The 22,315-nt window shown below is 50.2% G+C and overlaps 1 protein-coding gene across 1 annotated transcript in view; it reads left to right on the forward strand.

Annotated features, from left to right (window-relative positions):
* Positions 1–22,315, forward strand: part of LOC121291367 (parkin coregulated gene protein homolog) — a 982,704-nt gene that overhangs the window by 413,722 nt on the left and 546,667 nt on the right. The gene's annotated exons all lie outside the window — the stretch shown is intronic.

A 22,315-nucleotide genomic window follows, 5' to 3' on the forward strand; every position in this document is an offset into this window, starting at 1 on the left:
CAGCTAGACTGTGACTGGGACAGCTAGCCAGTGGCTGAGACAGCTAGCCAGTGACTGAGGCAGCTAGCCATATTTGAGACAACTGGACAGTGACTGGGACAGCTAGCCATTGATTGAGACAGCTAGCCAGTGTCTTGAACAGCTAGCCAGTGGCTGTGACAGCTAACCAGTGACTGAGCCAACTAGCCAATGAGTGTGAAAGCTACCAACGACTGAAAATGCTAGCCAGTGAATGACACAGCTAGCCAGTGACTTAGGCAGCTAGCCAGTGATTGTGACAGCTATTCATTAATTGAGACAGCTAGCCAGTGACTGATGCAGTTAGCCAATGACCGAGGCAGCTAGCTAGTGATTGAGACAGTTAGCCAGTGACTTAGGCAGCTAGCCAGTAACTGAGACATTTAGACAGTGACTGAGGCAGCTAGCCAGAGATTGTGACAGCTAGCCACTTTTTCAGACAGCTATCCAGTGCTTGAGACCGCTAGCCACTGATAGAGACAGCAAGCCAATGACTGAGGCAGCTATCCAGTGATTGAGACAACTAGACAATGCCTGAGGCAGCTAGCCAGTGAGTGAGACAGCTATTCATTAATTGAGACAGCTAGCCAGTGACTGATGCAGTTAGCCAATGACCAAGGCAGCTAGCTAGTGATTGAGACAGTTAGCCAGTGACTTAGGCAGCTAGCCAGTAATTGAGACATTTAGACAGTGACTGAGGCAGCTAGCCAGAGATTGTGACAGCTAGCCACTTTTTCAGACAGCTATCCAGTGATTGAGACCGTTAGCCACTGATAGAGAGAGCTAGCCAATGACTGAGGCAGCTATCCAGTGATTGAGACAACTAGACAATGCCTGAGGCAGCTAGCCAGTGAGTGAGACTGCTAGCCAGTGACTCAAACAGCTAGCCAGTGCCTGCGACAGCTAGCCAGTGTTAGAGACAGATAGCCAGTGACTGAGACAGCTATCCAGTGACTGACGCAACTAGCCAGTGAGTGAGACAGATAGTCAGTGACTGAGAGAGCTGGCCAATGACTGAGACAGCTAGCCGGCGAATGACACAGCTAGCCAGTGACTGAGTCAGCTAGTCAATGACTGAGCCAGTGACTGAGACAACTAGCCAGTGACAGAGGCAGTTTGCCAGTGACTGTGGCAGCCACCCAGTGACTGAGACAGCTAGCCATTAATTGAGACTGCTAGCCAGTGACTTATACAGCTAGCCAGTGATTGAGACAGCTAGCCAGTGACTGGGACAACTAGCCAGTGGCTGAGACAGCTAGACAGTGACTGAGTCAGTTAGACAGTGACTGAGACAGCGAGCCATTGATTGAGACTCCTAGCCAGTGACGGAGGCAGCAAGCCAGTGACTGGGCAGGTAGCCAGTGACTGAGACAGCTAGCCATTAATTGAGACTGCTAGCCAGTGACTGAGACAGCTAGCCAGTGACTGAGACAGCTAGCCAGTGATTGAGACAACTAGACAGTGACTGAGGCTGCTAGACACTGACTGACAAAGCTAGACAGTGACTGAGTCAGCTAGACAGTGACTGAGGCAGCTAGCCGGTGATTGTGACAGCTAGCCAATGACTGAGACAGCTAGCTGGTGAATGACACAGCTAGCCAATGACTGAGTCAGCTAGACAGTGAATGAGCCAGTGAGCCTTTGATTGAGACAGCTAGTCAGTGACGGAGGTAGCTAGCTAGGGCTGTGGCAGCTAGCCAGTGACTGAGACAGTTAGCCACTAATTGAGACTGCTAGTCAGTGACTGAGACTGCTAGCCAGTGACTGATGCAGTTAGCCAGTGACTGAGGCCAGCTAGCTAGTGATTGAGACAGTTTGCCAGTGACTGAGACAATTAGACAGTGACTGAGACAGCTAGCCAGTGGATGAGACAGCTATCCAGTGACTGAGATAGCTATCCAGTAATTGAGAGAGCAAGGCAGTGAGTGAGGCAGCTAGCCAGTGATTGAGATAGCTTGCCAATGACTGAGAAAGCTAGCCAGTGACTGGGACAGCTAGCCAGTGGCTGAGACAGCTAGCCAGTGACTGAGGCAATTGCCAGTGAGTGAGACAGATAGCCAACGACTGAAATAGCTTGCCAGTGAATGACACAGCTAGCCAGTGACTGAGTCAGCTAAGCAGTGACTGAGCCAGTGAACCTGTGATTGAGACAGCTAACCATTGCAGAGGCATCTAGCCAGTGACTGTGGCAGGTAGTCAGTGACTGAGACAGCTAGCCATTAATTGAGACTGTTAGCCAGTGACTGAGACAGCTAGCCAGTGACTGTGGCAACTAGCCAGAGATTGAGACAGCTAGCCAGTAATTGAGACAGCGAGCCAGTTTCTGATTCAGCTATTCAGTAATTGAGACAGCTAGCCAGTGACTGATGCAATTAGTCAGTGACTGAGGCAGCTAGCCAGTGATTGAGGAAATTAGACAGTGACTGAGACAGCTAGCCATTCGCTGAGACAGCTAGCCAGTGCTTGAGACAATTAGACAGTGACTGAGACAGCTAGCCAGTGGCTGAGACAGCTAGCCAGTGACTGACATAGATAGCCGGTGATTGAGACAGCTAGCCAGTGACTGAGATAGCTAGCCAATGACAGAGACAGCTAGCCGGTGAATGACACAGCTAGCCAGTGACTGGGTCAGCTAGCCAGTGACTGAGCCAGTGTGCCATTGATTGAGACAGCTAGCCAGTGACGGAGGCAGCTAGCCAGTGGCTGTGGCAGCTAGCCAGTGACTGAGACAGCTAGCCATTAATTGAGACTGCTAGCCAGTGACTTAGACAGCTAGCCAGTGACTGAGATAGCTAGTTAGTGTCTGAGACAGCTATTCACTAATTGAGACAGCTAGCCAGCGACTGTGGCAGCTAGCCAGCGGTTAAGACAACTGACCAGTATTGAGACAGCTAGCCAGTGTCTGAGATAGCTAGTCAGTAATTGAAACAGCTAGCCAGTGACTGATGCAGTTATCCATTGACTGAGGCAGCTAGCTAGTGATTGAGACAGTTAGCCAGTGACTGGTGCAGCTAGCCAGTAAATGAGACAATTAGACAGTGCCTGTGACAGCTAGCCAGTGGCTGAGACAGCTAGCCAGTGACTGAGATACCTAGCCAGTTATTGAGACAGCTAGCCAGTGTCTGAGGCAGCTAGCCAGTGATTGAGACAGCTAGCCAGTGACTGAGATAGCTAGCCAATGACTGAGACAGCTAGCCAGTGATTGAGACAGTAAGTCAGTGACTGGGACAGCTATCCACTGATTGAGACAGCTTGCCAGTGACGGAGGCATCACGCCAGTGGCGTGGCAGCTAGCCAGTGACTGAGCCAGCTAGCCAATGAATGGGACAGCTAGCCAGTGACTGAGGCAGCTAGCCAGTGATTGAGACAACTAGACAGTGACTGAGGCAGCTAGCCAGTGAGTGAGACAGCTAGCTAATGACTGAGTCAGCTAGACAGTGACTGAGGCAGCTAGCCGGTGATTGTGACAGCTATTCATTAATTGAGACAGCTAGCCTGTGACTGATGTGGTTAGCCAGTGACCGAGGCAGCTAGCTAGTGATTGAGACAGTTAGCCAGTGACTGAGGCAGCTAGCCATATTTGAGACAACTAGACAGTGACTGAAACAGCTAGCCATTGATTGAGACAGGTAGCCAGTGACTGAGATAGCATGCCAATGACTGAGACAGCCAGCCAGTGATTGTGGACAGCTAGCCGTTGATTGTGACAGCTATTCATTTATTGATACAGCTAGCCTGTGACTGATGCAGTTAGGCAATGACTGAGGCAGCTAGCTAGTGATTGAGGCAGCTAGCCAGTAATTGAGACAATTAGAGAGTGATTGAGACAGCTAACCAGTGACTGAGATAGCTAGCCAATGACTGGGACAGCTAGCCAGTGATTGAGAGAGCTAGCCAGTGACTGGGACAGCGAGCCAGTGGCTGAGACTGCTAGCCAGTGACTGAGGCAGCTAGCCATATTTGAGACAACTAAACAGTGACTGAGACAGCTAGCCATTGATTGAGACAGCTAGCCAGTGTCTGGCACAGCTAGCCAGTGGCTGAGACTGCTAGCCAGTGACTGAGCCAACTAGCCAGTAACTGTGAAAGCTAACCAACGACTGAAAATGCTAGCCAGTGAATGACACAGCTAGCCAGTGACTGAGGCAGCTAGACAGTGACTTAGGCAGCTAGCCAGTGATTGTGACAGCTATTCATTAATTGAGACAGCTAGCCAGTGACTGATGCAGTTAGCCAATGACCGAGGCAGCTAGCTAGTGATTGAGACAGTAAGCCAGTGACTTAGGCAGCTAGCCAGTAATTGAGACATTTAGACAGTGACTGAGGCAGCTAGCTAGAGATTGTGACAGCTAGCCACTTTTTCAGACAGCTATCCAGTGTTTGAGACCGCTAGTCACTGAAAGAGACAGCTAGCCAATGACTGAGGCAGCTATCCAGTGATTGAGACAACTAGACATTGTCTGAGGCAGCTAGCCAGTGAGTGAGACAGCTAGCCAGTGACTGAAACAGCTAGCCAGTGCCTGCGACAGCTAGCCAGTGTTAGAGACAGTTAGCCAGTGACTGAGGCAGCTAGCTAGTGATTGAGGCAGCTAGCCAGTAATTGAGACAATTAGAGAGTGACTGAGACAGATAGCCAGTGGCTGAGACAGCTAGCCAGTGACGGAGATAGCTAGCCAGTAAATGAGCCAGCTAGCCAGTGACTGAGGCAGCTAGCCAGTGATTGTCACAGCTAACCAGTGACTGAGATAGCTAGCCAATGACTGAGACAGCTAGCCAGTGATTGAGACAGCGAGCCAGTGACTGGGACAGCGAGCCAGTGGCTGAGACATTTAGCCAGTGACTGAGGCAGCTAGCCATATTTGAGACAACTAGACAGTGACTGAGACAGCTAGCCATTGTTTGAGACAGCTAGCCAGTGTCTGGAACAGCTAGCCAGTGGCTTAGACAGCTAGCCAGTGACTGCGCCAACTAGCCAGTGACTGAGAAAGCTAACCAACGACTGAAAATGTTAGCCAGTGAATGACACAGCTAGCAAGTGTCTGCGGCAGCTAGACAGTGACTTAGGCAGCTAGCCAGTGTTTGTGACAGCTTTTCATTAATTGAGACAGCTAGCCAGTGACTGATGCAGTTAGCCAATGACCGAGGCAGCTAGCCAGTGATTGAGACAGTTAGCCAGTGACTTAGGCAACTAGCCAGTAATTGAGACATTTAGACAGTGACTGAGGCAGCCAGCCAGAGATTGTGACAGCTAGCCACTTTTTCAGACAGCTATCCAGTGATTGAGACCGCTAGCCACTGATAGAGACAGCTAGCCAATGACTGAGGCTGCTATCCAGTGATTGAGACAGCTAGACAGTGACTGAGATAGCTAGCCAATGACTGAGACAGCTAGCCAGTGATTGAAACAACTAGACATTGACTGGGACAGCTAGCCAGTGGCTGAGACAGCTAGCCAGTGACTGAGGCAATTGCCAGTGAGTGAGACAGCGAGACAACGACTGAAAAAGCTATCCAGTGAATGACACAGCTAGCCAGTGACTGAGTCACTAGACAGTGACTGAGCCAGTGAACCTGTGATTGAGACAGCTAGCCATTGCAGAGGCAGCTAGCCAGTGACTGTGGCAGGTAGCCAGTGACTGAGACAGCTAGCCATTAATTGAGACTGCTAGCCAGTGACTGAGACAGCTAGCCAGTGACTGTGGCAACTAGCCAGAGATTGAGAGAGCTAGCCAGTAATTGAGACAGCGAGCCAGTTTCTGAGACAGCTATTCAGTATTTGAGACAGCTAGCCAGTGACTGATGCAATTAGTCAGTGACTGAGGCAGCTAGCCAGTGATTGAGACAGCTAGCCAGTGTCTGAGATAGCTAGTCAGTAATTGAAACAGCTAGCCAGTGACTGATGCAGTTATCCATTGACTGAGGCCGCTAGCTAGTGATTGAGACAGTTAGCCAGTGACTGGTGCAGCTAGCCAGTAAATGAGACAATTAGACAGTGCCTGTGACAGCTAGCCAGTGGCTGAGATAGCTAGCCAGTGACTGAGATAGCTAGCCAGTTATTGAGACAGCTAGCCAGTGTCTGAGGCAACTAGCCAGTGATTGAGACAGCTAGCCATTGACTGAGATAGCTAGCCAATGACTGAGACAGCTAGCCAGTGATTGAGACAGTAAGTCAGTGACTGGGACAGCTATCCACTGATTGAGACAGCTTGCCAGTGACGGAGGCATCAAGCCAGTGGCGTGGCAGCTAGCCAGAGACTGAGCCAGCTAGCCAATGAATGGGACAGCTAGCCAGTGACTGAGGCAGCTAGCCAGTGACTGAGACAACTAGACAGTGACTGAGGCAGCTAGCCAGTGACTGAGACAGCTAGCCAATGACTGAGCCAGCTAGAGAGTGACTGAGGCAGCTAGCCAGTGATTGTGACAGCTATTCATTAATTGAGACAGCTAGCCTGTGACTGATGCAGTTAGTCAATGACTGAGGCAGCTAGCTAGTGATTGAGGCAGCTAGCCAGTAATTGAGACAATTAGAGAGTGACTGAGACAGATAGCCAGTGGCTGAGACAGCTAGCCAGTGACGGAGATAGCTAGCCAGTAAATGAGCCAGCTAGCCAGTGACTGAGGCAGCTAGCCAGTGATTGACACAGCTAACCAGTGACTGAGATAGCTAGCCAATGACTGAGACAGCTAGCCAGTGATTGAGACAGCGAGCCAGTGACTGGGACAGCTCGCCAGTGGCTGAGACATTTAGCCAGTGACTGAGGCAGCTAGCCATATTTGAGACAACTAGACAGTGACTGAGACAGCTAGCCATTGATTGAGACAGCTAGCCAGTGTCTGGAACAGCTAGCCAGTGGCTTAGACAGCTAGCCAGTGACTGTGCCAACTAGCCAGTGACTGAGAAAGCTAACCAATGACTGAAAATGCTAGCCAGTGAATGACACAGCTAGCAAGTGTCTGCGGCAGCTAGGCAGTGACCTACGCAGCTAGCCAGTGATTGTGACAGCTTTTCATTAATTGAGACAGCTAGCCAGTGACTGATGCAGTTAGCCAATGACCGAGGCAGCTAGCCAGTGATTGAGACAGTTAACCAGTGACTTAGGCAACTAGCCAGTAATTGAGACATTTAGACAGTGACTGAGGCAGCTAGCCAGAGATTGTGACAGCTAGCCACTTTTTCAGACAGCTATCCAGTGTTTGAGACTGCTAGCCACTGATAGAGCCAGCTAGCCAATGACTGAGGCTGCTATCCAGTGATTGAGACAACTAGACAGTGCCTGAGGCAGCTAGCCAGTGACTGAGACGGCTAACCAGTGACTGAAACAGCTAGCCAGTGCCTGCGACAGCTGGCCAAATTTAGAGACAGCTAGCCAGTGACTGAGACAGCTATCCAGTGACTGAGGCAACTAGCCAGTGAGCGAGACAGCTAGCCAGTGACTGAGAGAGCTGGCCAGTGATTGAGACAGCTAGACAGTGACCAAGGCTGCTAGACATTGACTGACACAGCTAGCCAGTGATTGAGACAATTAGACAGTGACTGAGAGAGCTAGCCAGTGGCTGAGACAGCTAGCCAGTGACTGAGATAGCTATCCAGTAATTGAGACAGCTAGCTAGTGAATGAGGCAGCTAGCCAGTGATTGAGATAGCTAGCCAGTGACTGAGATAGCTAGCCAATGACTGAGACAGCTAGCCAGCGAATGACACAGCTAGCCAGTGACTGAGATAGCTATCCAGTAATTGAGACAGCTAGCTAGTGAATGAGGCAGCTAGCCAGTGATTGAGATAGCTAGCCAGTGACTGAGATAGCTAGCCAATGACTGAGACAGCTAGCCAGCGAATGAAACAGCTAGCCAGTGACTGAGTCAGCTAGTCAATGACTGAGCTAGTGACTGAGACAACTAGCCAGTGACAGAGGCAGCTTGCCAATGACTGTGGCAGCTAGCCAGTGACTGAGACAGCTAGTCATTAATTGAGAGTGCTAGCCAGTGACTGATACAGCTAGCCAGTGATTGAGACAACTAGCCAGTGACTGGTTCAGCTAGCCAGTGGCTGAGACAGCTAGACAGTGACTGAGTCAGTTAGACAGTGACTGAGACAGCGAGCCATTGATTGAGACTGCTAGCCAGTGACGGAGGCAGTAAGCCAGTGACTGGGCAGGTAGCCAGTAACTGAGACAGCTAGCCGGTGACTGAGACAGCCAGCCAGTGACTGAGACATCTAGCCAGTGATTGAGACAACTAGACAGTGACTGAGGCTGCTAAACACTGACTGACACAGCTAGCCAGTGACTGAGTCAGCTAGACCGTGACTGAGGCAGCTAGCCGGTGATTGTGACAGCTAGCCAATGACTGAGACAGCTAGCCGGTGAATGACACAGCTAGCCAGTGACTGAGTCAGCTTGACAGTGACTGAGCCAGTGAGCCTTTGATTGAGACAGCTAGCCAGTGACGGAGGTAGCTAGCCAGTGGCTGTGGCAGCTAGCCAGTGACTGAGACAGTTAGCCATTAATTGAGACTGCTATCCAGTGACTGAGATAGCTAGCCAGTAATTGAGACAGCTAGCCAATGAGTGAGGCAGCTAGCCAGTGATTGAGACAGCTAGCCAGTGACTGAGATAGCTAGCCAATGACTGAGACAGCTAGCCAGTGATTGAGAGAGCTATTCAGTAATTAAGACAGCGAGGAAGTGACTGATACAATTAGTCAGTGACTGAGGCAGCTAGCCAGTGATTGAGGCAATTAGACAGTGACTGAGACAGCTAGCCATTCGCTGAGACAGCTAGCCAGTGCTTGAGACAACTGGACAGTGACTGAGGCTGCTAGACATTGACTGACACAGCTAGCCAGTGCTTGAGACAATTAGACAGTGACTGAGACAGCTAGCCAGTGGCTGAGACAGCTAGCCAGTGACTGACATAGATAGCCAGTAATTGAGACAGCTAGACATTGACTGAGCCAGTGAGCCTTTGATTGAGACAGCTAGCCAGTGACGGAGGTAGCTAGCCGGTGATTGTGACAGCTAGCCAATGACTGAGACAGCTTGCCGGTGAATGACACAGCTAGCCAGTGACTGAGTCAGCTAGACAGTGACTGAGCATTTGAGCCTTTGATTGAGACAGCTAGCCAGTGACAGAGGTAGCTAGCCACTGGCTGTGGCAGCTAGCCAGTGACTGAGACAGCTAGCCATTAATTGAGACTGCTAGCCAGTGACTAAGACAGCTAGCCAGTGACTGAGATATCTAGCCAGTGTCTGAGACAGCTATTCAGTAATTGAGACAGCTAGCCAGCGACTGTGGCAGCTAGCCAGCGATTAAGACAGCTAGCCAGTAATTGAGACAGCTAGCCAGTGTATGAGACAGCTAGTCAGTAATTGAGACAGCTAGCCAGTGACTGATGCAGTTATCCATTGACTGAGGCAGCTAGCTAGTGATTGAGACAGTTAGCCAGTGACTGGTGCAGCTAGCCAGTAAATGAGACAATGAGACATTGCCTGTGACAGCTAGCCAGTGGCTGAGACAGCTAGCCAGTGACTGAGATAGCTATCCAGTAATTGAGACAGCTAGCCAGTGTCTGAGGCAGCTAGCCTGTGATTGAGACAGCTAGCCAGTGACTGAGATAGCTAGCCAATGACTGAGACAGCTAGCCAGTGATTGAGACAGTAAGTCAGTGACTGGGACAGCTATCCACTGATTGAGACAGCTTGCCAGTGACGGAGGCATCAAGCCAGTGGCGTAGCAGGTAGCCAGAGACTGAGCCAGCTAGCCAATGAATGAGACAGCTAGCAAGTGACTGAGGCAGCTAACCAGTGATTGAGACAACTAGACAGTGACTGAGGAAGCTAACCAGTGACTGGGACAGCTAGCCAGTGACTGATTCAGCTAGACAGTGACTGAGGCAGCTAGCCGGTGATTGTGACAGCTATTCATTAATTGATACAGCTAGCCTGTGACTGATGCGGTTAGCCAGTGACTGAGGCAGCTAGCTAGTGATTGAGACAGTTAGCCAGTGACTGAGACAGCTAGCCAGTAATGGGGACAATTAGACACTGACTGATACAGCTAGCCAGTGTCTGAGACAGCTAGCCAGTGAATGAGATAGCTAGCCAGTAATTGAGACAGCTAGCTTGTGACTGAGGCAGCTAGCCAGTGATTGGGCCAGCTAACCAGTGACTGAGATAGCTAGCCAATGGCTGAGACAGCTAGCCAGTGACTGGGACAGCTAGCCAGTGGCTGAGACAGCTAGCCAGTGTCTGAGACAGCTATTCAGTAATTGAGACAGCTAGCCAGTGACTGAAGCAGTTAGCCAGTGACTGAGGCAGCTAGCTAGTCATTGAGTCAGTTAGCCAGTGACTGAGGCAGCTAGCCAGTGATTGTGACAAATAGACAGTGGCTGAGACAGCAAGCCATTCGCTGAGAAAGCTAGCCAGTGACTGAGACAGCAAGCCAGTGATTGAGACAGCTAGCCAGTGACTGAGGCTGCTAGACATTGACTGAGACAGCTAGCCATTGACTGAGTCAGCTAGACAGTGACTGAGGCATCTAGCCAGTGATTGTGACAGCTATTCATTAATTGAGACAGCTTGCCTGTGACTGATGCAGTTAACCAATGACTGAGGCAGCTAGCTAGTGATTGAGGCAGGTAACCAGTAATTGAGACAATTAGACAGTGATTGAGACAGCTGGCCAGTCGCTGAGACAGATAGCCAGTGACTGAGACAGCTAGCCAGTGACTGAGGCAGCTAGCCAGTGATTGAGACAGCTAGCCAGTGATTGAGTGAGCTAGCCAGTGACTGGGACAGCTAGCCAGTGGCTGAGACAGCTAGCCAGTCACTGAGGCAGCTAGCCATATTTTAGACAACTAGACAGTGTCTGAGACAGCTAGCCATTGATTGTAGACAGCTAGCCAGTGTCTGGAACAGCTAGCCAGTGGCTGAGACAGCTAGCCAGTGACTGAGCCAACTAGCCAGTGACTGAGACAGCTAACCAACGACTGAAAATGCTAGCCAGTGAATGACACAGCTAGCCAGTGACTGAGGCAGCTAGACAGTGACTTAGGCATCTAGCCAGTGATTGTGACAGCTATTCATTAATTGAGACAGCTAGCCAGTGACTGATGCAGTTAGCCAATGACTGAGGCAGCTAGCTTTTGATTGCGAAAGTTAGCCAGTGACTTAGGCAGCTAGCCAGTAATTGAGACATTTAGACATTGACTGAGGCAGCTAGCCAGAGTTTGTGACAGCTAGCCACTTTTTCATACAGCTATCCAGTGATTGAGACCGCTAGCCACTGATAGAGACAGCTAGCCAATGACTGAGGCAGCTATCCAGTGATTGAGACAACTAGATAGTGCCTGAGGCAGCTAGCCAGTGAGTGAGACAGCTAGCCAGTGACTCAAACAGCTAGCCAGTGCCTGCGACAGCTAGCCAATGTTAGAGACAGATAGCCAGTGACTGAGACAGCTATCTAGTGACTGAGGCCACTAGCCAATGATTGGGTCAGCTAGCCAGTGACTGAGTCAGCTAGACAGTGACTGAGGTATCTAGCCGGTGATTGAGACAGCGAGCCAGTGATTCAGACTGCTATCCAGTGTTTGAGACAGAAAGTCAGTGATGGATGCAGCTAGCCAGTGACTATGGCAGCTACCCAGTGACTGAGACAGCTAGCCAATATTTGAGACTGCTAAGCAGTGTCTGAGAAAGCTATTCAGTAATTGAGAGAGCTAGCCATTGACTAAAGCAGTTAGCCAGTGACTGAGGCAGCTAGCTAGTGATTGAGACAGATAGCCAGTGACTGAGGCAGCCAACCAGTGATTGAGACAATTAGACAATGACTGAGACAGCTAGCCATTCGCTGAGACAGCTAGCCAGTGAGTGAGACAGCTAGCCAGTGATTGAGACAACTGGACAGTGGCTGAGGCAGCTAACCGGTGATTGTGACAGCTATTCATTAATTGAGACAACTATCCTGTGACTGATGCAGTTAGCCAGTGACTGAAGCAGCTAGCTAGTGATTAAGACAGTTAGCCAGTAATTGAGACAATTAGACAGTGTATGAGACAGCTTGCCAGTGGCTGAGACAGCTAGCCAGTGACTGAGATAGCTAGCCAGTAATTGAGACAGCTGACCTGTGACTGAGGCAGCTAGCCAGTGATTGAGACAGCTAGCCAGTGACTGAGCTAGCTAGCCAATGACTGAGACAGCTCGCCAGTGATTGAGACAGCAAGCCTGTGACTGGGACAGCTAGCCAGTGACTGAGGCAACTAGCCAGTAAATGAGACAGCTAAACAACGACTGAAAAAGCTAGCCAGTGAATGACACAGCTAGCCAGTGACTGAGTCAGCTAGACAATGACTGAGCCAGCGAGCCGGTGATTAAGACTGCTAGCCAGTGATGGAGGAAGCTAGCCAGTGACTGTGTTCGGTAGCCAGTGACTGAGACAGCTAGACATTAATTGAGACTGCTAGCCAGTGACTGAGACAGCTAGCCAGTGACTGTGGCAGCTAGCTAGAGATTGAGAAAGCTAGCCAGTAATTGAGACATCTAGCCAGTGTCTGAGACAGCTTTTCAGTAATAGAGACAGCTTGCCAGTGACTGATGCAGTTAGCCATTGACTGAGGCAGCTAGCTAGTGATTGAGACAGTTAGCCAGTGACTGAGGCAGCGAGCCAGTGATTGAGACAATTAGACAGTGATTGAGACAGCTAGCCATTCGCTGAGACAGCTAGCCAGTGACTGAGAAAGCTAGCCAGTGATTGAGACAACTAGACAGTGACTGAGGCTGCTAGACATTGACTGACACAGCTAGCCAGTGATTGAGACAATTAGACAGTGACTGAGACAGCTAGCCTGTGGCTGAGAGAGCTAGCCAGTGACTGAGATAGCTAGCCAGTAATTGAGACAGCTAGCCAGTGACTGAGGCAGCTAGCCAGTGATTGAGACTGCTAGCCAGTGACTGAAATAGCTAGCCAATGACAGAGACAGCTAGCCAGTGATTGTGAGAGCTAGCCAGTGACTGGGACAGCTAGCCAGTGGCTGCGAGAGCCAGCCAGTGACTGAGGCAACTAGCCAGTGACTGAGACAGCTAACCAACGACTTAAAAAGCTAGCCAGTGAATGACACAGCTAACCAGTGACTGAGTCAGCTAGAAAATGACTGAACAGTGAGCTGGAGTTTTTGACAGCTAGCCAGTGACAGAGGCAGCTAGGCATTGACTGTGGCAGCTAGCCAGTGACTGAGACAGCTAGCCATTAATAGAGACTGCCAGCCAATGACTGAGACAGCTAGACAGTGACTGTGGCAGCTAGCCAGCGATTGAGACAGCTAGCCAGAAATTGAGACTGCTAGCCAGTGTCTGAGACAGCTATTCAGTAATTGAGACAGCTAGCCAGTGACTGATGCAGTTAGCCAGTGACTGAGGCAGCTAGCTAGTGATTGAGATAGCTAGCCAGTGACTGAGGCAGCTAGCCAGTAATTGAGACAATTAGACAGTGGCTGAGACAGATAGCCAGTGGCTGAGATAGCTAGCCAGTGACTGAGATAGCTAGCCAGTAATTGAGACAGCTAACCAGTAACTGAGATAGCTAGCCAATGACTGGGCTAGCTAGCCAATGACTGAGACAGCTAGCCCGTGACTGAGTCAGCTGGACAGTGACTGAGCCAGCGAGCCGGTGAATGAGACAGCTAGCCAGTGACGGAGGCAGATAGCCAGTGACTGTGGCAAGAAGCCAGTGACTGAGACAGCTAGCCATTAATTGAGACTGCTAGCCAGTGACTGAGAGAGCTAGCCAGTGACTTTGGCAGCTAGCCAGAGAATGAGACAGCTAGCCAGTAATTGAGACAGCTAGCCAGTGTCTGAGACAGCTATTCAGTAATTGAGACAGCTAGCCAGTGACTGATGCAGTTAGCCAGTGACTGAGGCAGCTAGCTAGTGATTGAGACAGTTAGCCAGTGACTGAGGCAGCTAGCCAGTCGTTGAGAAAATTAGACAGTGACTGAGACAGCTAGGCATTCGCTGAGACAGCTAGCCAGTGACTGAGACAGCTAGCCAGTGATTGAGACAACTAGACAGTGACTGAGGCTGCTAGACATTGACGGACACAGCTGGCCAGTGACTGAGTCAGCTAGACAGTGACTGAGGCAGCTAGCTGGTGATTGTAACAGCTATTCATTAATTGAGACAGCTAGCCTGTGACTGATGCAGTTAGCCAGTGACTGAGGCAGCTAGCTAGTAATTGAGACATTTAGCCAGTGACTGAGACCGCTAGCCAGTAATTGAGACAATTAGACAGTGACTGAAACAGCTAGCCATTGATTGAGACAGCTAGCCAGTGACTGAGATAGCTAGCCAATGACTGAGACAGGTAGCCAGTGATTGAGACAGCTAGCCTTTGACTGGGAAAGCTAACCATTGGCTGAGACAGCTAGCCAGTGACTGAGGCAACTAGCCAGTGACTGAGACAGCTAACTAACTACTGAAAAATCTAGGCTGAGAATGACTCAGCTAGCCAGTGACTGAGACAGCAAGACAGTGACTGAGACAGCTAGCCAGTGACTGCGGCAGCTAGCCAGCGATTGAGACAGCTAGCCAGTAATTGAGACAGCTATCCAATGTCTGTGACTGCTATTCAGTAATTGAGACAGCTAGCCAGTGAGTGATGCAGTTAGCCAGTGACAGAGTCAGCTAGCCTGTGATTGAGACAACTAGACAGTGACTGAGACAGCTAGCCATTCGCTGAGACAGCTAGTCAGTGACTGAGAGAGCTGGCCAGTGATTGAGACAGCTAGTCAGTGACTGAGGCTGCTAGACATGGACGTACACAGCTAGCCAGTGACTGAGTCAGCTTGACAGTGACTGAGGCAGCTAGCTGGTGATTGTGACAGCTATTCATTAATTGAGACAGCTAGCCTGTGACTGATGCAGTTAGCCAGTGTCTGAGGCAGCTAGCTATTAATTGAGACATTTAGCCAGTGACTGAGACAGCTAGCCAGTAATTGAGACAATTAGACAGTGACTGAAACAGCTAGCCATTGATTGAGACAGCTAGCCAGTGACTGAGATAGCTAGCCAATGACTGAGACAGGTAGCCAGTGATTGAGACAGCTAGCCAGTGACTGGGAAAGCTAACCATTGGCTGAGACAGCTAGCCAGTGACTGAGGCAACTAGGCAGTGACTGAGACAGCTAACCAACGACTGAAAAAGCTAGCCAGTGAATGACTCAGCTAGCCAGTGACTGAGACAGCTAGCCAGTGACTGAGATAGCTAGCCAATGACTGAGATAGGTAGCCAGTGATTGAGACAGCTAGCCAGTGACTGAGACAGCTAGCCAGTGATTGAGACAACTAGACAGTGACTGAGGCTGCTAGACATTGACGGACACAGCTGGCCAGTGACTAAGTCAGCTAGACAGTGACTGAGGCAGCTAGCTGGTGATTGTGACAGCTATTCATTAATTGAGACAGCTAGCCTTTGACTGATGCAGTTAGCCAGTGACTGAGGCAGCTAGCTAGTAATTGAGACATTTAGCCAGTGACTGAGACAGCAAGCCAGTAATTGAGACAGCTAGCCAGTGACTGAGATAGCTAGCCAATGACTGAGACAGGTAGCCTGTGATTGAGACAGCTAGCCAGTGACTGGGAAAGCTAACCATTGGCTGAGACAGCTAGCCAGAGACTGAGGCAACTAGCCAGTGACTGAGACAGCTAACCAACGACTGAAAAAGCTAGCCAGTGAATTACTCAGCTAGCCAGTGACTGAGACAGCTAGACAGTGACTGAGCCAGCGAACCAGAGATTCAGACAGCTAGCCAGTGACAGAGGCAGCTAGTAAGTTAGTATGGCAGGTATCCAGTGACTGAGACAGCTAGCCATTAATTGAGACTGCTAGCCAGTGACTGAGAAAGCTAGCCAGTGACTGTGGCAGCTAGCCGGTGATTGTGACAGCTAGCCAATGACTGAGGCAGCTAGCCGGTGAATGACACAGCTAGCCAGTGACTGAGTCAGCTAGACAGTGACTGAGCCAATGAGCCTTTGATTGAGACAGCTAGCCAATGACGGAGGTAGCTAGCCAGTGGCTGTGGCAGCTAGCCAGTGACTGAGACAGTTAGCCATTAATTGAGACTGCTAGTCAGTGACTGAGAATGCTAGCCAGTGACTGATGCAGTTAGCCAGTGACTGAGGCCAGCTAGCTAGTGGATGAGACAGCTATCCAGTGACTGAGATAGCTAGCAAGTAATTGAGACAGCTAGCCAGTGACGGAGGCAGCTAGCCAGTGGCTGTGGCAGCTAGCCAGTGACTGAGACAGTTAGCCATTAATTGAGACTGCTAGTCAGTGACTGAGACTGCTAGCCAGTGACTGATGCAGTTAGCCAGTGACTGAGGCCAGCTAGCTAGTGGATGAGACAGCTATCCAGTGACTGAGATAGCTAGCAAGTAATTGAGACAGCTAGCCAGTGACTGAGGCAGCTAGCCAGTGATTGAGACAGCTAGCCAGTGACTGAGCTAGCTAGCCAATGACTGAGACAGCTAGCCAGTGATTGAGACAGCTAGCCAGTGACTGGGACAGCAAGCAAGTGGCTGAGACAGCTAGCCAGTGACTGAGGCAATTGCCAATGAGTGAGACATCTAGCCAACGACTGAGAAAGCAAGCCAGTGAATGACACAGCTAGCCAGTGACTGAGTCAGCTAGACAGTGACTGAGCCAGTAAACCTGTGATTGAGACAGCTAGCCATTGCAGAGGCAGCTAGCCAGTGACTGTGGCAGGTAGTCAGTGACTGAGACAGCTAGCCATTAATTGAGACTTTAGCCAGTGACTGAGACAGCTAGCCAGTGACTGTGGCAACTAGCCAGAGATTTAGACAGCTAGCCAGTAATTGAGACAGCTAGCCAATGTCTGAGACAGCTATTCAGTAATTGAGACAGCTAGCCAGTGACTGATGCAATTAGTCAGTGACTGAGGCAACTAGCCAGTGATTGAGGCAATTAGACAGTGACTGAGACAGCTAGCCATTCGCTGTGACAGCTAGCCAGTGCTTGAGACAACTAGACAGTGACTGAGGCTGTTAGACATTGACTGACAAAGCTAGCCAGTGATTGAGACAATTAGACAGTGACTGAGACAGCTAGCCAGTGGCTGAGACAGCTAGCCAGTGACTGACATAGATAGCCAGTAATTGAGACAGCTAGCCAGTGACTGAGGCAGCTTGCCAGTGATTGAGAAAGCTAGCCAGTGACTGAGATAGCTAGCCAATGACTGAGACAGCTAGCCGATGAATGACACATCTAGCCAGTGACTGGGTCAGCTAGCCAGTGACTGAGCCAGTCAGCCATTGATTGAGACAGCTAGCCAGTGACGGAGGCAGCTAGCCAGTCTCTGTGGCAGCTAGCCAGTGACTGAGACAGCTAGCCATTAATTGAGACTGCTAGCCAGTGACTTAGACAGCTAGACAGTGACTGAGATAGCTAGCCAGTGTCTGAGACAGCTATTCAGTAATTGAAACAGCTAGCCAGCGACTGTGGCAGCTAGCCAGCGATTAAGACAGCTAGCCAGTGTCTGAGACAGCTGGCTTGTGATTGAAACAGTTAGCCAGCGACTGAGACAGCTAGCCAGTAAATGAGACAATTAGACAGTGACTGAGACAGCTAGCCAATGTCTGAGACAGCTAGCCAGTGACTGAGATAGCTAGCCATTAATTGAGACAGCTAGCCAGTGACTGAGGCAGCTAGCCAGTGATTGGTACAGCTAACCAGTGACTGAGATAGCTAGCCAATGACTGAGACAGCTAGCCAGTGATTGAGGCAGCTAGCCAGTAACTGGGACAGCTAGCCAGTGGCTGAGACAGCTAGCCAGTGACTGAGGCAGCTAGCCATATTTGAGACAACTAGACAGTGACTGAGACAGCTAGCCATTGATTGAGACAGGTAGCCAGTGACTGAGATAGCAAGCCAATGACTGAGACAGCTAGCCAGTGATTGTAGACAGCTACCCAGTGACTGGAACAGCTAGCCAATGGCTGAGACAGCTAGCCAGTGACTGAGGCAACTAGCCAGTGACTGAGAAAGCTAACCAATGACTGAAAAAGCTAGCCAGTGAATGACACAGCTAGCCAGTGACTGAGGCAGCTAGACAGTGACTTAGGCAGTTAGCCAGTGATTGTGACAGCTATTCATGAATTGAGACAGCTAGCCAGTGACTGATGCAGTTAGCCAATGACTGATGCAGCTAGCTAGTGATTGAGACAGTTAGCCAGTGAGTTAGGCAGCTAGCCAGTAATTGAGAAAATTAGACAGTGACTGTGGCAGCTAGCCAGAGATTGTGACAGCTAGCCATTTTTTCAGTCAGCTATCCAGTGATTGAGACCGCTAGCCACTCATAGAGACAGTTAGCCAATGACTGAGGCAGCTATTAGGTGATTGAGACAACTATACAGTACCTGAGGCAGCTAGCCAGTGAGTGAGACAGCTAGCCAGTGGTTGAGACAGCTGGCAATTGCCTGCGACAGCTAGCCAGTGGCCGAGGCAGCTAACAAGTGACTGAGATAGGTAGCCAATGACTGAGACAGCTAGCCAGTGTTAGAGACAGATAGCCAGTGACTGAGACAGCTATGCAGTGACTGAGGCAACTAGCTAGTGATTGAGACAGCTAGCCAGTGACTGAGTCAGCTAGACAGTGACTGAGGTATCTAGCCGGTGATTGAGACAGCTAGCCAGTGATTCAGACAACGATCCAGTGATTGAGACAGCTAGCTAGTGACGGAGGCCGCTAGCCAGTGACTGTGGCAGCTAGCCAGTGACTGAGACAACTAAGCAATAATTGAGACTGCTAGCCAGTGCCTGAGACAGCTATTCAGTAATTGAGACAGCTAGCCAGTGACTGAGGCAGCTTGCTCGTGATTGACACAGTTAGCCAGTGACTGGGGAAGCTAGCCAGTGATTGAGATAGTTAGACAGTGACTGAGACAGCTAGCCATTCGCTGAAACAGCTAGCCAGTGAGTGAGACAGCTAGCCAGTGATTGAGACAACTAGACAGTGGCTGAGGCACCTAGCCGGTGATTGTGACAGCTATTCATTAATTGAGACATCTAGCCTGTGACTGACGCAGTTAGCCAGTGACTGAGGAAGCTAGCCAGTGACTGAGATAGCTAGCCAGTTATTGACAAGCTAGCCAGTGACTGAGACAGCTAGCCAGTGCATGAGACAACTAGACAGTGACTGAAGCAGCTAGTCGGTGATTGTGACAGCTATTCATTAATTGAGACAGCTAGCCTGTGACTGATGCAGTTAGCCAATGACTGAGGCAGCTGGCTAGTGATTGAGATAGTTAGCCAGTGACTGAGGCAGCCAGCCAGTAATTGAGAGAATTAGACAGTGGCTGAGAGAGCTAGCCAGTGGCTGAGACAGCTAGCCAGTGACTGCGATAGCTAGCGAGTGATTGAAAAAGCTATCCAGTGGCTGAAAAAGCTAGCCAGTGACTGAGATAGCTAGCTATTAATTGAGACGGCTGGCCAGTCACTGAGGCAGCTAGCCAGTGATTGAGACAGCTAGCCAGTGACTGAGATAGCTAGCCAATGACTGATACAGCTAGCCAGTGACTGGGACAGCTAGCCAGTGGCTGAGACAGCTAGACAGTGACTGAGTCAGCTGGACAGTGACTGAGCCAGCGAGCCGGTGATTGAGACAGTTAGCCAGTGACGGATGCAGCTAACCAGTGACTGTGGCAGATAGCCAGTGTCTGAGACAGCTAGCCATTAATTGAGACTGCTGGCCAGTGACTGAGACAGCTAGCCAGTGACTGTGGCAACTAGCCAGAGAATGAGACAGCTAGCCAGTAATTGAGACAGCTATTCAGTAATTGAGACAGCTAGCCAGTGACTGATGCAGTTAGCCAGTGACTGAGGCAGCTTGCTAGTGATTGAGATAGTTAGCCAGTGACTGAGGCAGCTAGCCAGTGGCTGAGACAGCTAGCCAGTGACTGAGATAGCTGGACAGTGACTGAGCCAGCGAGCCGGTGATTGAGACAGTTAGCCAGTGACGGATGCAGCTAACCAGTGACTGTGGCAGATAGCCAGTGTCTGAGACAGCTAGCCATTAATTGAGACTGCTGGCCAGTGACTGAGACAGCTAGCCAGTGACGGTGGCAACTAGCCAGAGAATGAGACAGCTAGCCAGTAATTGAGACAGCTATTCAGTAATTGAGACAGCTAGCCAGTGACTGATGCAGTTAGCCAGTGACTGAGGCAGCTAGCTAGTGATTGAGATAGTTAGCCAGTGACTGAGGCAGCTAGCCAGTGGCTGAGACAGCTAGCCAGTGACTGAGATAGCTAGCCAGAAATTGAGAGAGCTAGCCAGTGACTGAGGCAGCTAGGCAGTGTTAGAGACAGCTAGCCAGTGACTGAGATAGCTAACCAATAACTGAGACAGCTAGCCAGTGATTGAGACAGCTAGCCAGTGGCTGGGACTGCTAGCCAGTGGCTGAGAAATCAAGCCAGTGACTGAGGCAACTAGCCAGTGACTGAGACAGCTAACCAACGACTGAAAAAGCTAGCCAGTGAATGACACAGCTAGCCAGAGACTGAGTAAGCTAGACAGTGACTGAGCCCGCGAACCATTGATTGAGGCAGCTAGCCATTGATTCAGACAACTATCCAGTGATTGAGACAGCAAGCCAGTGACGGAGGCCGCTAGCCAGTGACTATGGCAGCTAGCCAGTGACTGAGACAGCTAACCAATAATTGGGACTGCTAGGCAGTGTCTGAGACAGATATTCAGTAATTGAGACAGCTAGCTAGTGACTGAAGCAGTTAGCCAGTGACTGAGGCAGCTAGCCAGTGATTGAGACAATTAGAGAGTGACTGAGACAGCTAGCCATTCGCTGAGACAGCTAGCCAGTGACTGAGACAGCTAGTCAGTAATTGAGACAGCTAGCCAGTGACTGATGCAGTTATCCAGTGACTGAGGCAGCTAACTATTGATTGAGACAGTTAGGCAGTGACTGGTGCAGCTAGCCAGTAAATGAGACAATTAGACAGTGCCTGTGACAGCTAGCCTGTGGCTGAGACAGCCAGCCAGTGACTGAGATAGCTAGCCAGTAACTGAGACAGCTAGCCAGTGACTGAGGCAGCTAGCCAGTGATTCAGATAAATATCCAGTGATTGAGACAGCAAGCCGGTGACGGAGGCAACTAGGCAGTGATTATCGAAGCTAGCCAGTGACTGAGACAGCTAACCAATAATTGAGACTGCTAGCCAGTGTCTGAGACAGCTATTCAGTAATTGAGACAGCTAGCCCGCGACTGTGGCAGCTAGCCAGCGATTAAGACAGCTAGCCAGTGTCTGAGACAGCTGGCTAGTGATTGAGACAGTTAGCCAGTGACTAAGACAGCTAGCCAGTAAATGAGACAATTAGACAGTGACAAGACAGCTAGCCAATGTCTGAGACAGCTAGCCAGTGACTGAGATAGCTAGCCATTAATTGAGACAGCTAGCCAGTGACTGAGGCAGCAAGCCAGTGATTGGGACAGCTAACCAGTGACTGAGATAGCTAGCCAATGACTGAGACAGCTAGCCAGTGATTGAGGCAGCTAGCCAGTGACTTAGACAGCTAGCCAGTGGCTGAGACAGCTAGCCAGTGACTGAGGCAGCTAGCCATATTTGAGACAACTAGACAGTGACTGAGACAGCTAGCCATTGATTGAGACAGGTAGCCAGTGACTGAGATAGCAAGCCAATGACTGAGACAGCTAGCCAGTGATTGTAGACAGACAGTCAGTGACTGGAACAGCTAGCCAGTGGCTGAGACAGCTAGCCATTGACTGAGGCAACTAGCCAGTGACTGAGAAAGCTAACCAATGACTGAAAAAGCTAGCCAGTGAATGACACAGCTAGCCAGTGACTGAGGCAGCTAGACAGTGACTTAGGCAGCTAGCCAGTGATTGTGACAGCTATTCATGAATTGAGACAGCTTGCCAGTGACTGATGCAGTTAGCCAATGACTGAGGCAGCTAGCTAGTGATTGAGACAGTTATCCAGTGAGTTAGGCAGCTAGCCAGTAATTGAGACAATTAGAAAGTGAATGAGGCAGCTAGCCAGAGATTGTGACAGCTTGCCACTTTTTCAGACAGCTATCCAGTGATTGAGACCGCTAGCCACTCATAGAGACAGCTAGCCAATGACTGAGGCAGCTATTAGGTGATTGTAACAACTATACAGTACCTGAGGCAGCTAGCCAGGGAGTGAGACAGCTAGCCAGTGACTGAGACAGCTAGCAATTGCCTGCGACATCTAGCCATTGGCTGAGGCAGCTAACAAG

The sequence above is a fragment of the Carcharodon carcharias genome, chromosome 19 (genome assembly GCF_017639515.1).
Source record: "Carcharodon carcharias isolate sCarCar2 chromosome 19, sCarCar2.pri, whole genome shotgun sequence".
NCBI lineage: Eukaryota > Metazoa > Chordata > Chondrichthyes > Lamniformes > Lamnidae > Carcharodon > Carcharodon carcharias.